Genomic DNA, 15,611 nt, shown 5'->3' with positions numbered 1-15,611 from the left:
GCATATCTTGTTAAAAAGCACAAAATGTTCAGCTCACAGATTTGTGCTCTCAAAAATCTTAAAATGTTGCATTCCAATATTTGGATGTCCTTTGTTATTTTGTCTCAAGCTCTTGGCAATAAAGGTAACCTGTCAACTTTCATTCAAGCGCTCAAGTATCTAACATTCATAAAAATGGAACTTTGTATGACTAATTATTTAACTGTAACTTTCTTTGCTGCAATATACCCCATGTTCATTATCATGTTACACAATGAAGAATCTCAAACTTTTTCTATTCTTGGCACTTTTGACAAAATCTAATTTCTCCAAGTCCTCCTCTATTTAATACTAGTAGAATTTTTTTTTTCCAAAACTGGCCAAGAATATTCTACCTATAAAGAGAAATCTGCCTAGAATAGAACGGAACAAAAGTTTAAGAATCTCTGATCTATCACATATATTTGTAGAAAATTATGAATGAACGTGATCAAATCCTAAAGTGGATATTTCTTAGTTGATAAACACTGTTACGATGCGCACACGGCAGCTTTCAGCAGAGTTTTGCATAATGTTATCGATAAGGAAAATGGCGAGTAAAACTGTCAGATATGAATGGAAACAAAAACTCGGTACAAGGGTTTCAGGGTTCTTTAGATAAGAGTCCCAACCAAACAAATAAAAAATAAATTTCTCTGAATGAGTCAGAATTATCAAATAGAAAAAGAAAATAATAAATACGTTATTAAACATATCTTTTATCACCCATAAGCGTTTTATAATTTTATCTCCTAAATTTCGAGAAGCTGCACCATAAATCTGTGTCTGAACACCACTTTGTTAACAGCTCGTTTTCTTTCTTTTTTAATTTGAAAAACATCAAGGGAGATTTTTGCGAGAAATCTTCGCAATATCGACATATCGTTTTTCATCGCCTCGCGTCACTCGTTCACGATGTTTATCCGTCGATGACTTTTGATTTCTTCCGATCTTCAAGCGGCAGTCGTTAAACCAGGGCTGCCAGATCGGAACCTGAATAGTGCCAAATCTCAGCAAAAATAAAGCCAAAAAATTACCTCACCGATGACGCAAATATCATGACAAAATTACTTTTTTTTAATTTTCTGAATTTTTTAAAAAGTTCTCGCAAACGTTATTTTGAATTTAAGTTCAGATAACTTGCTCACAAATAGATTAATAGGTTTTAAGCAAAAAAATACCATTTTATTGCAAGATTCTTTATAAAACCTGCCGGATTGTTCTCCCCAGCCTGCTTATATACTTCTTTGTTTCTATTAATAATAAAGACAATACATGTATGTGAGCTGCGAATTATTCCTGGATTAAATTCCGTCATTGTTATGAAGAGAATTTAACGATTTCGTATAACGCCCCCATCGATTCATGCAAGCTTCGGTTCTTGAAATATAAGAACTAACGACACTAGAAGTCCAACATTACCACACGTTTCGTGCTAGAATATTTTAACCAAGTGCTTAGAGCTTAGCTATTATCCAGAAGCTATAAATGCTGGATGCATCAACTTGTTAAAAAGAAAGGCAGATATCATAAACAAATTTCACTTTTGCAAATAATTGTAAAACAATCTCTATTAATAATAAGAATGTGTGTGTGTGTGTGTGTGTGTGTGTGTGTGTGTGTGTGTGTGTGTGTGTGTGTGTGTGTGTGTGTGTGTGTGTGTGTGTGTGTGTGTGTGTGTATTTTGGTAGCCATTCTTAAGGGGACCATGGGCTTAAGGAACCCAGATGTCCTATAATTACTTAACATACAATTATGTTAAAATTACATTGCATTCTTACTCTATGTGTATGTGTGGGAGAGAGAGAGAGAGGGGGGGGGGGAGTAAGTACTCGTGTTGATACTCTGTAGACTTACAATTATAATGATATTATTTTTGAAAATATTATGACAAAAGTTATTTATACAGCTTCCGAAAATTTGAAAGGCTTTTTAATAATATCACTTCTTTTGCCGAGGTTTTTTCATTTAATTTCTACAATTATTTGAATTTATTTTTTGTCTAATCTTTGAACACTGCATTCTGTTGTTGTATAAGGACTCAAATAGAGGGAGGGGGATTTCGCTTTATGATATATTTTTGCAAAAATTAGCGAAACAATCTCTATAAATAATAAAAATGAGTGTGCATGTGTGTGTTTTTCGAGGTCAGAAACAAAGGAAGAAAGTCTGTTTTTATTATTTCTGTAGTTTACATAAGGAACTTGGAAACGAGGTTACAGGATCGTGTAAGTTAGCGTCTATATAAAACAGACTTTTCATTTACACAATAAACATAGGTTCATTTACACAATAAACTGAGCAGGTGTAAAGTTATTAAAATAACACGTTTTTGCTGTCTTTTGGATTTTGGAATACTTGCTACAATTTAATACTTAAAAATACTTTTTTGAGGGAATTATGATCATCAAAGCTATGCATAAAAATTTAGTAAAAATAGTTACATTTCTCAGTGAACCAGCTGGTCACCAAAGGCAACAAGTACACAATATGACGTGCTTTGAATTCGGCACCGTAATAAAGCAGGTGTGTATTTTTAATGAAATTGATAACAATTTTGATACAGAATCTCTAATCTGCTAATGAAATTTATGAATCGATAAATTCAAGGAAATGGAAATTTTAAAGATTGAATTAACTGCTTGAAGCATCTGTGGTTCAGATTAGTTCAGTAGTATTTACATTCCATTTCAAAGCAACAAGAGGGAAATTTTGACTTGAATCTCTTAATTTTGAGCCGTAGGCAGACGATGAGGATGGCACTTGAACTGGCACCTTTTCTCCAAATTTTTGCTCCACATCGGTGTGAGAATATTTGGTTCCGAACAAATTTAATGTGCTGAAGATTTATCTATATGACAGCTGTTCTGTGGAATTGGATTTCGAACATGGAACCTTTTAATCTCGAATTACTTTTTTTTTTTTTTTTTTTGGTTCCGGAATAAAAAGTTAAACATTCCGATGACTTTTGTTATAACTCGACTTTTATTCATTTTATATGCATACCAGAAAGTGCGAATTTTCAATGCACTTTTTCATGCATCTTATTAAAAATTAAATTTAGTGAGTCATTTCGATCTATTTACTTTTAGATAAAATTCTATTCCATTCTGAAACAATTATTCAAAAATCAGGACTGTCCAGACTAATATGGAACTTCTGCTTACCTGAAAGAGCGAGTAAATGATCCGAAAACCAGATTCACAGAAAAAAAAATGGTTGATTTTTCCTAAATTTCGTCTTAAAAGGGCCAAAATGGCAACCCTGCTTTAAACTCCAATCTGTACGTTAAAAAAACACGTGCAACCTCCGATAAGGATCAGTTGGTCCAGGGTTAAGGATCAGTAGATATCAGTGGCGGAAAATTATCCATAATTTGACTACTGATATTTCCGGTGTTGTGGAATGCCTGTTTTGAGGGACGAAAAATAATTACCAATTGCGAATAATCGCTGATTGATAATGATAAATGGTCGGACGCAAATTAGGTTTATTTAGGTTATCGCGTGGCGTAGTATGGACTTATTTGGCGATGGAGGGAACGGGAAGCGAATTAAGTTAATGAGAGGAAATTAAGTGTTAAAATGTTTGAAATAATGATCGATTCGCTTCATGTGCGTTTTAATGTAATGTCTGCATGAAATCAAATTCCTTTTTTTCTTCCACATGTATGCGTAACAAAGAAATGGTATTTAGTAAATGCTTTTTTAATCGAAAATTTTTCAGCATTTTCCATTTTTTTTCAAAGTTGTAAATTATTTTAAACGGTTTATTTAATCTATAAATGTATCAAATGGCTATAAAATAACTTCCCTGTTTGGAGGCATTTGAAACTAAAACCAAAAAAAAAAAAAAAAAAATGGAATGAAAACAAATTTCATGCTTACACTGAATTTATTTCGTCATGTCTGTAGAAGACATGACGAAATACATCCTTATTTCAAAATCTTTTGGGTTAACTTATTAAAAAATGTAACAAATGACAAAAAAAAAATTGCATAGAAATTAAATTGCTATCGTTGAAAAGTAAAATTTCGAATTACCAGTTAATGAAGAAATATTTTTTCTAAAGTAAATTCTTCCGATTTTACTATAGGAAAAGTAAATGGATGTTACTTTCTAATTTATGGCATTTTTAATCAATTTCTGTACTTTTAAAAGTTGCCAGTATTATATCTTTTGACTTAAATAATAAATATACAAGATTTTGGTTATTCCATGCCAGTTTTAGAAGGAGATGTGGAACTCACATACATGGTCACAATGACTTTTATTTATGTTAAAACAGAAAAACAAAATCAAAAGATGTCTTTGATAATACATTTTAATAGCTTTTTATAAATCAAAAATGCTATTGTATTTTAAATCAAGTTCTTATTTGCCAAACTTAACGAAGAGGAACGCTTGCTCTCTCCCACAGAAGTCATTAAGTACGCTGGAAACGAGCGACGTAAATAATAATTGTACGTATATAATCAGAGGATTTTGTTATCAAATTGTAAACATCCATAAAAGTGTTTTTTCTTGCAGATTTTTATCTCAGTACGTGCTCTATAACTTATTGACGTATGTGAGTATCTGCCTGTAAAAATGTCTTTCTTTTTACCAAACTCATAAATTCATATCATAAAAAATAAAAAAAACTTTTTTCGATTCTTTATATTATCCAAATAGATAGTATGAATATGGAATTTGAAGTTAGTTTTTATGAACTTCATCAACAGGTAGTGCCACTTCAACAGGTACATAAATTTTATTAAATCAATAAATTAATTGAGGAATAAGTTCTGAAAATATTAAATAGGCGCATCCTCATCAAGACCAAGAAGTGCAGGAAAGCTCAAAATACCGGAATATCAAAAAGTGGAAGAAGGTTACAAAATTCTATCTTTAGAAATATGAAATCAATCAAGTAACATAAGGGTTTAAAAAATTCTGAAATATGTTTTATTTAATTAACATTTTGTACAAACTGAAAAGAGCTCAAAAATCAGGATTACCTTTTTTTTCTGGGGGGGGGATTAATGTGTGCTTATTTATGGTGAATTATCTGGGAAAAGTTAACCCTTCAACATCAGTCATACTTAACAATTTTACAATTCAGATGCACGATAAAAGCTATTGTAAAATATTCTCTAAAGAAAATGTGAGTGCGTGTGCGTGCGTGCATGTGTACTCTACAGGCTAAATTGATTCATTTTATTAAATTCCATAACAGATGTAAATTTCATAAAAATTCATAGTGTGTTGTATTATTAAAATGCCGAAATTTTATTTTTATTTCCTAGATGCAGTATATTAATTCAATATCTTCTTTAGAAACAATTCACTAGAAACAACAGTTTTAGAAACTAGATCACATTCTAGATTTAAAATTAAAAGTACGGAAAAATTTAATTTATCTAAGTATTCGTGGTTTGTATTCTCGCATTCATACGCGTGCAAAAGTACAGACTGACAGACGATCAATCCCTTGATATTTTTGGTTTCAACTTGGAAGCATTTCAAATGTTTAACGTGAGTACGAATTTTTATCTGTCAAACTCTATACGTTTTCCATATCGTATTCACTTGTACTCGACAACCGAACAGGCAATCAATAGGTTTCAATAATAATCTCAATAGTTTTCATTTAAAATTTGATGGCGACCTACAAATTTGATATTTTGTTCATGTACCAAATTTTATCCATCCAGTTTAATGAGTTTGTAAGTTATCATGTTCGCAGACATAATTACAACTTTTTTTTCGGATTTAGAGAGGTTGCAAACCTGAAAATTCATCAAAATCTGAAATTCATTTTTTTTTTTTTGGCAAATGCAATACTTTTTTTTTATATACTTCATACACGAGAAAATAAAAACTGTCCAAAGACTTTCAAAAAAAATTAAAAATTTGTTTAAAAAAAGTGTGTGTGTTTTAATTTTATTTCGGGTGGTATAAAAAAAGGCAAGTCTTGAAAATTTCAAGATCAAGTTTTTAAACTATTAATATCCTTTTTCTTTGTGTAAGAGGAAGCAAAACCGGCGTCATTGCATAGGGGTAGCTCGTCTTCCCCGTGATCTGGGCGTACCGGGTTCGAATCCCGGTTCGGGCATGGTTGTTCTTCATCTATCTGTGAGGTGTATGAATGTGCCCCCCTGTAAAAGGAGGTTGTGCAAGCTATTGTGTGTGTTCCATCTTCATATGAGCTAGAAGTCAGACTTCTGCCCTAAGGTGCTCAGGGGTCTTTAGTCTTTACCCTCAGAAGCTACTGCTCCCCTCTTCCGCTGTAAAGTCGGCACGTCATCATCAAGTTAAAAAAATGCTTGCCAAAATTTTATCAAATTCCAAATTTTATTGCTAATTTCTCAGGAGTAACGTGAAAAGGAGTCTTGACCCTCAGAAGCTATTGCACCCCCTTTCCGTAGTAACGCTGACACGACATCATCATCATCAAGAGGAAGCAAAAAGATTCTATAACGAAATATCATAATATTTTAGACTGGATTTATTAGTTTTATTTTATCTGCTATCACACTCTGTGCATGATGATTTTTACGTAACTTAATTTTCTGAAAGAAGGCCAACCAAAACACATTATCAGATTGATGAAAGCTACTTTGAATATTCACTTAGAATTAATATCCAATAAAAGCAATTATTTCTTTCTTTATCTTTAACATCGGTCAAAGAGCATAAATGAAAGCTTTGAAGCAATGAAATTTAGTTTGAATTTTGTTATAGCAATAATGAACATTTTTCTCTTTCTCGCATACGCCAAAAAATTCTAATTCGAGATATTAACGAATATCCACGTTTTAAACCTCCCTGAGATCGAAAAACACATTTTTGGAAAATGTCCGTCTGTCTGTGATAAAGATAACTGAACACTTTCAGCTAGAATGATGAGGTTTATTATACGGTCTTTATACCAAATTTGCAGATTTCTATAAAATTTTAAGCCAAATCCGTTCAGAGGAAGTCTGTCTGTCCAGCTGTTCGAATATAATTTAATACGATAACTATAAAGTGAAAAGAGCTAAATGGATAAAATTCGATACATAGAATTAACATCTATTGTCTAAGCACCTATCAAATTTTGAGCCAAATATAAGAAAGTGTTGACCGTCTGTCGGTCTCTACTTTCAGAATCGTGTATATGCAATAATTCAAAAACACGGCTTCAATATATAAAATTTGTTATGAGATTTTTTTTTATTTCAAATTTTAGTTTCAGTCGGTTGGGAAACATGCCACAAATTCAATTTTTGTTGTTTATAATGGCACTTGCCATGCAGTCAAGCGATTTTAAGCCGAGGGAGCGTCTCTTGTTTTAGTAGCGCCAACTAGAGCCAAGAGTACGTCTCAGCTACTCACACATCTCATTCGCTTGCACAACCCCTTTTTACAGGGGGGCACATTCACACATCTCACAGATAGAACGGAGGAAGAACAACCATGCCCGTACCGGGACTCGAACCCAGGACGCCCAGAACACGGGGAAGACGCGCTACCCCTATGCCAGGACGCCGGCATTCAATTTTTGAATACTATTAACGCATGCCAGGGATTAATTGCCAAATAAGACCCCAAATATTAGACGATAAATTCGATAAAGATGCTAAATTCGCGCCAAAAGTTAGTATTTCGTAAAAATTTTACGCCAATTCTAGGCAAGGTGTTTGCTGGGATAACACTTTTATTAGAGTTTGTACGAGAAATTTTTTTGACGGACCATTTTCACTGGTTACAAACTATGTTTAAAAATAGTTTTTGAAAACTTATTAAAATTAAATATAAAATTGCACGAAAGTGAAACCAGTGTCGCTGAAAAATATTATTTTTAAATGTTGGAATACTATGAAAAAAATGATGTATATAGTGATAAGAAGCTCCAATGCTATTAATGCTCCATTAAGATTCCGATAAATTTTTAATTAATTGAAATTCTGATTATAAATTATAAACTTACTCTAAGAGGGCATCCATTGTTCAAAAGGTCGGAAAATCTCTGATTAACAATTTCGCTGACTTCTGCTGCAAAAAAGAAAGAAACGCTGATTATTTAGATCTATTTTTTTCCCCTTCCTGAATCTACTCATTTGACTCACAATTCGTAAATTACAGAAATCATGAAAGAAAGAAGAAAAGTGAAAAAAAAGGAAGAAAGCTTTTTTAGCTGAACACTTATCACCAGTTAAAATGCAGAAAGCAATTTAATCTATTTATGCGGCGTTATAAATAAGGATTAAACATATAATTCTGCAATGCTTTTCCAAAAAAATACATCTACGCTCATAATATGAAGGTTTTAATGATTTCCTATGGGTCAATTAATTAACCGGAGCTTCTAAGCCTATTTAGTATAAAATAATAAAAACTTATGAACTACATTTATGCGCATTATTTTGAACTGAAGTTTTATGTATTTCATGATATGCATCAGTAATAATTTAATTGTCGTGGCCTTCATATTAAGCATGGAATATTAAAACTTCTTATTTTTTGCGATAAATTTAAAATAATGAACACAAATGGTGTTTTGGAAATAAGATAAATCTTAAGAACTGCGCGATGAAGCTGGGGTCGCCGCGTTTATAGTCTCTTCGCAAAACGAATATAGGTGAATTACTGGTAAGGGGAAGGGGATGGGGAAAGGGGGAGGAGATGGATCATGCGATGAATAGTGGAAAATTTACAACTATGTCATTCGCAAAAGGCTATAAAAATGAAAACATGAAATATATTATCAGTAGAAAGCTAAAAATATCTATGTGATGAAATTTTTACGAACAGTAAATCAAGATCTTATCATCAATTGTAATTGACCAGATGATACATATTTTCTTCAACAAAATAAATTATGAAAATTATATAAGAAAATAATTTATCAATTCGTATTTTGTGAGGCAAAATTGATCACGCAAAATATTAATCAAAACAAGCAGCTGAGGATTCTTTTTTAAATCATTATCCCAAATTATTCGAAATTAATTATTCCTAATATGAAGTTCCTTAACTTGATTCCTTAAAAAATAAATGATAATACCTTGGTTTACGGATGATAAATCAAGATCTTATTGTCAATTGTAATTGACCAGATGATACATATTTTCTTCAACACTATAAAAACAAAAGAAAATAGAAAATCTTAGAAAATAATTAATCATTTCGCATTTAGTGAGACAAAGATAGTTATGCAAAATATTAATCAAAACAAGCACGTGAGAATTCTTTTTTAAATCATTATCCCAAATTATTCGAAATTAATTATTCCTAATATGAAGTTCCTTAACTTGATTCCTTAAAAAATAAATGATAAGACCTTGGTTTACGGATGATAAATCAAGATCTTATTGTCAATTGTAATTGACCAGATAATACATATTTTCTTCAACAAAATAAATTATGAAAATTGCATAAGAAAATAATTAATCAATTTCTATTTTGAGAGATAAAATTGATCACGCAAAATATTAAACAAGCAAGCAATAATACTTTTTTAAATGATTATCCCAAATTGTGCGAACACTAATTATTCCAGATATGGGATTCCTTAACTGAAGCTTTCCTCAATATATTAAAAACAAAAAAATTAAGGCTGAAATTTTATTAATTTGTTTAAAAAATATTTATTCCATTAAAATTAGCCAATATTTGTTCCATTAACCTGATTGCCTTAGCTGTAAAATCATCAATTCATATGCAATGATAGTTAATCTAACGTTTGTATTCTCATGAAACAAAATCAACGAGGAAGATCTCCACAAAAATTTCTCGCATACTCTACAATAAAGGTCTTATCCTCTCCCCCGCACCCGCATAAATTGTGGTTTTTGGACAAGCCTCGAATATCTTTATTGATATTGGGGAATGATAATTACGAAATATAGATCTTTAGCGTGAGGACGGGATAGCCTGGTTGGTAGAACGTCGGATTCGCGTCTCTTAGGTTGCGAGTTCGAACCCCGCCAGCCGAAGATTCCCCGCGTGCTTGCTGGCTGACGCGCGTTAAATCTGTCGTGGTCACAAAGTCCTCCATGTCGAGAGTAATACCACTAGGGGGCACTGGATCAGGGGTGATCACTCTCTGATTCAGGTCTAAATTACGATCTGTGGTTGAGTGAATGAAATGCGTGAATGAAGTCCGCCCCGTAAAAAGGGTTGTGACGTGTGTGTAGCTAAGTCGTTCTCTTGGCCCTAGATGGCGCTACTATAGAAACTAGAGGCGCTCCTCTTCAGGCTTAAACCGGCTGTCTTCGAACAGCGGGCTTGTAAATGGCAAGTGCCATTAGAAACAACAACAACAGATCTTTGGCATGAACTCTTACATTGTAAATGTGGTAACACCGATTAGATCTTATTAAGTATGTATTTACTATTTCCTTCATAGCTGCTTCTTTCGAGCTTATAAGCTCTAAAGGAAGTTTCATTTTTAGACCTTTGATGACTTGATCCAAAATGCTATATTAAGGAATATCTCCAAATATTCCTCACAAGACACAGATAGAGGGTTTCGACGGTTTGTTTGTAAGAGCACAAGCCATTGTGTCTTTAAATCAACACCAATTTCTCAGCTACTTTATGTACTTTATAACAGAGTCCATTGAAGAAGAATTCTGAATTTTCTCGCCTTTCTTCAAGTACACATAAGGTATCTTGCATTTCTTGGTCATTCCCTCTTAAATCGAGTGTTGTGTTTGTTTGAAAGAGGCAGCTGAATGTTACGGTTACTTCTAAAATATCACGGAGACACAATTTAGATAAGAATTTTGAATAATTTGAATAAAATATATGGCATCAGATGTCGTCTTTTTACTCTGACACCTAAAAATTTCTGTTAGAGCTTTTTGACTTTTATAATTGATTCTCCTTAGAATTTCAAGGTGTTCCTCAAGCCTCTCAATTCAACAGTATTGCTAATGTTTTGAGCAGAAGCACCCATTTTCTTCTTCGAAACATCATGCCCCTTTGGAGAGGCGTTATAATTCACCGACGAATTATTCAAAAGCGGCTAGGGAGGGGGGTTGCAAGGGCAGCGTTGGGTGTGTGTAACTGTTTTCTTTAAATGTGTATAGTACCTTTTGTTTCTGATGCATAACTGAATAGCTTTTTTTATAGACAGTTTTTCTGGATTAGACTATATATAGAATGTATAGCGAGTGGTGTTCAAAGCAGTAACTTTACACAAGAGTTCCTGAAGGCGAAAAAAAAAAAAAAAAGAGGGAGAGAGAGAAAGAAAGATAGAAAATTAGAAGACCACACAAAGTTAGATTACAAATATAAACCAATTTATTTCATTCTTGAAGCTAAACAGTTTCAATCATAGATTTTTTATCAGACAATCATCATATAATAAATATTCGATGGTATTTATAATTTATTACGCGCTTTTTTCTAGACTACAAAATGTTGTTAAAGTTTTTCGGAGGTCATGATACAAGTCGGAAACAAGCACCTCTTCTTTGTATCCAACCCTGCTGCAAGTGACATCATCTCCTCAGATGATTTCACAATGCATAAAATCAAACACTTACTTTAACAATCGTTCATTCAACAACTTATATGCATTTTATTCAATTTATATCACAAAAACTGAAGAACTCACAGCCTTCTGGGTGAGAACATTTTGCGTTATTTAATTTTTACTTTCTTGTATATGAAGTATACAAAAAGAAAATATTGTAATCGACAAGCATCATCAACTCAAAATTCTGATGAACGTCCAGAACTAGTGAGGACGATTACCGATTGGAGTCCTTAGGATTTCAGGACTCAGAATTATTGAATCATCTGGATTTCAGGACTCAGAATGACTGAATAATAGGGATTTCAGAGCTCTCCTAAGCCAAAAAAACACATTTTTAGAATCATATATATTCGTCTACGAATACGATGGATCAAAAAAGCTTTGAGCTGGTATATGGAGCATGGTATTTGCATTAAACGAAGTTTTAACGAAAGCATTAAGAGGAAGTATGTCTGCCCTGCTGTCTGAATGCAAGCAAGCATGAAAACTACAAAAACGTTAAGAGCTCGATCAATAAAATTTGGTACACAGGTTTTGCATCTAAAATGTAATTCCACTCCGAGTTTAGAACCAAATTCGTTAAAGAGATGACAATCTGTCCATTTATACTTGCTCATGTAAGTAAACACAATAGCTCAAAAGGGTAACACCTTAGGTACATGAAATTTGATTTACAATTTTGTCATCTGGCGTTTAGGTTTTTTTAATCAGATTTTGAATCACACAGGTCAAAGAGTTTATCGTCAATCAATATGTTATTTCGAAAGAATCCAAACGCGGTAACTAAATATCACTGGACAGTGACTTAAATACATGCAATTCGGTAAGTGAGCTCTGGACTTTAATTGTAGTTCTATTTCACATTTTGGTTTCAGATCAGAACCGATCAGAGAAAATAGCGATTAAAATACATATTTGGTCTTCTGGCACTTGTGCATCATGCACGTTTTAGCGATTAATAGTCCAAAAATCGCAAAATGTCACATGCTATGGAGCTGGTTCGTAGCTAATATTCGCAAATGGTGTGAGGTTAATAATACACAAATACTTTATTAGAGAGCATGCAAGAAAGATTCAAGGAGACCATTCCTACTGGTTTATTAAAAGATTTTTTTTTAAAATCTATTAAGAAAAATTTTTAAAAATCATATAGTTTATATTTATATAATGTAGCCTAACACAAATTCTTAATAGTTTTTAACAACTGCCATCAATGAAAAGCATTTGCAACTACACTCAATCGTGATAATAACCAGTTAAATAAACTTTTTAGCATTTTAAAATGAAAGCCGAACACATAAGCAGCAGCTAACCCGTCAATTACAGGCATTTTACTGAGTTAACGCTATTGACTAACCTTCAAATGTGATGATATTACCTCAAAATTGTCAGAGTAAAAAAATATATCCTTAAAAACAAGTCAGATGATTTTAAATTCATTTCAGAGAATAAAAATCATTTGACTAAACTATCTTTATATACCATTATGATATCACACTATGATGTCATACAATATTGTTACAATGTTTTTAAAATTACATGATTCAGACATTATAATAGTGTAAAGTAAAAAAATCTTTGGGAGAATTCTCATCTACTATATATCAATAAAATAAATTCCATTATCTACAGCATTGCAGATTTATAAAATCATATGACTCCATCATCATAATTGCGTAACTTATTGCAATTTTTATGATAATTTTTGTTCACTAGGCATCACATTTTCTTCAGTTCTGAAATGTTTACGAAAATCATATGAATCAATCATCATAATAGTATAGCATGGTGAAATCTTTTGGATAATTTTCAATTACTGGATATCAATAAAACATATTATCTACTAAGCTGCAGCGGTTATAAAATCATATTGTTCAGCTATCATAATAATGTGATGAGATGCAATCTTCATGTCAATTCTCACCTTCTAAGCATAAATAAAACATTTTCAGTTATCTACAGCATTGGAGCGGTTATAAAATCATATGATTCAATCTCTTTAATAATGTGGCGAAATGCAATATTCAGGACATTTTATATTTACTACATATAAAAACATATTCAGTTTTCTACAGCGTTTCAGTATTTATAAAAGCATATGGTTCAGAATCTAGTTAATGTAGCGAAATACAATATTATCCAGGACAATTTTCACCTTACAGATATCAGTAAAGCGTATTCAGTTATTTATGTCATGACAGCGTTAATAACATCATTTGGTTCAGCGCCTATAAAAGCGTAGCGAAACGCAACCCCCGGAAAAAATGGTCACATCATCAAAGTATATTCAGCTATCTCAATATTAGAGCATTTATAAAATCATATACTAATGTTTATAATGTAAACGGAATCTTCGGGACCATTTTCAACTTCTAGATATCAACAAAATATATTCAGTTATCTCAATATTGCAGCATTTATAAAATCATGTAGTAATGTTTATAACGTAAATGTAATATTCAGAACAATTTTCAACAACCGGGCATCAACAAAATATATTCAGTTATGTCAACAATTCAGCATTTATAAAATCATGTAGTAATGTTTACAATGTAAACGCAATCTTCGGGTCAATTTTTACCTAATAGACATCAACGAAACATATTCATGTTAAAATTTGTCCGTGAGTCAACACTGCAAGTAATAACATCTCTTCAGATAAATTCACAATCTCCCAAAACCAAGCACCAAACTCCGTAACCAATATCTCATCCGGACACTTATATGCATTTTATTCTGTTTACGCAGCGGAAATTGAGGACTAGCCTTCATTCACATGTTAACAGACTACCAAGATCGTATAAACTCATTCAGATTAAATGTCGAAACGACGGTCTGAAACGACTGTGCCGACAGATATACAGTCAAGTTTCCAGGAAAAAATTCCCCTCGTGAAAGTAGTTTCGTTCCTAGCGTTCTTCGTTCATTTTTTTTTTTTTTCGCATACATATTTATTTATCAGGCGATGCATGCGACTAGTCCTCTGTTATCTCTACGGAGAGGCTAATATGTTTATTTTGCGGTCAAATTAACGATAGACCGCGATGACACGTGAAGGATTGCACATTTATCAAAATTATTTTTTGAGTTGTATTTTATTTTCTTAAAAGTAGAAGGGTTATCTTCGAAACGCTGTAAACAGGATATATATGATTGCGATGAAAAAAGTATTGATTAGTCTAGATTAAGCTATTTATTTACTTTGTGAATTCCGCAGTTGGGTTCCTGAAAAATCGCGCTGACTTGGTTAGTTTAGTTTTCGTAGAACTAGAATTCTGTTTATGCTAATATGAATTGGAAAAATAAAGAGACAGTTCTTGAATCTAAATAAATAAAAGAAATCATTTGATGGTTAATTTAGAAATTTAATTCACATTTATCGAACTGTTTCATCATACGCGAAGTAATTGCTTACTAAGCAATGAATGGGTTTGGTTAGTTTAGTTTTCGGAGAACGAGGATCTGTTTATAGAAATATGAATTATAAAAATAAAGAGACAGTTCTTGAATTTAAATAAATAAAAGAAATATTTTGATGGATAATTTAGATAATTAATACACATTTATCAAATCTTTTCATCATACGAGAAGTAATTGCTCATTAAGCAATGAAAAAAAAACGAAAACAAATTTAAACGCAGGTAGAAAAAAAAGTAACGGGTTGAATTGTAATCTAGATAAATAACTCGCACATTTTGTCATCCTTGTAACATAATCAGTTTCAGATACATTTACTTCTGAATATATTCACCATAAAATCAATTGTTTTCTTCTTCATATGCATCTATTTTTTACCTTACTTATTCACTAGTTGCCTTTGGTGCCTAGTTATTCGCTGGGATTAAAATGTGTTAAAATTAATCTAAAGTAAATGGATCAGTTTTAGATACATTTACTTTGGAATGTATTGACTAATAAAATCAATTCTTTTCTTCTTCATATGTATCTATTCTTTGTCTTACATACTGAAACACTAATTGCCTTTGGCGACTAGTTATTCACCGGGATTAAGATTTCAATTAAACATTTTGAGTAATTTGGAACTAATGGCTTCTTTAATAAAATATTTTTAAACCAGAAA

General features: G+C 32.1%; 1 long non-coding RNA gene across 1 annotated transcript in view; it reads right to left on the bottom strand.

Annotated features, from left to right (window-relative positions):
• The window catches only part of LOC129987887 (uncharacterized), an 82,570-nt gene extending 79,323 nt beyond the window's left edge, over window positions 1-3,247 (bottom strand). The window contains exon 1 of the long non-coding RNA XR_008785607.1: window positions 3,186-3,247. This is a non-coding gene — a long non-coding RNA (uncharacterized LOC129987887). The remainder of the gene's footprint in view (window positions 1-3,185) is intronic.
• Window positions 3,248-15,611: the final 12,364 nt, after the last annotated feature.

Source organism: Argiope bruennichi, chromosome 10 (assembly GCF_947563725.1).
Source record: "Argiope bruennichi chromosome 10, qqArgBrue1.1, whole genome shotgun sequence".
In the NCBI taxonomy this organism is placed as follows: domain Eukaryota; kingdom Metazoa; phylum Arthropoda; class Arachnida; order Araneae; family Araneidae; genus Argiope; species Argiope bruennichi.
The sequence above is the reverse complement of the archived record's forward strand: the minus strand, read 5'-3'. Positions and strand labels throughout refer to the sequence as shown.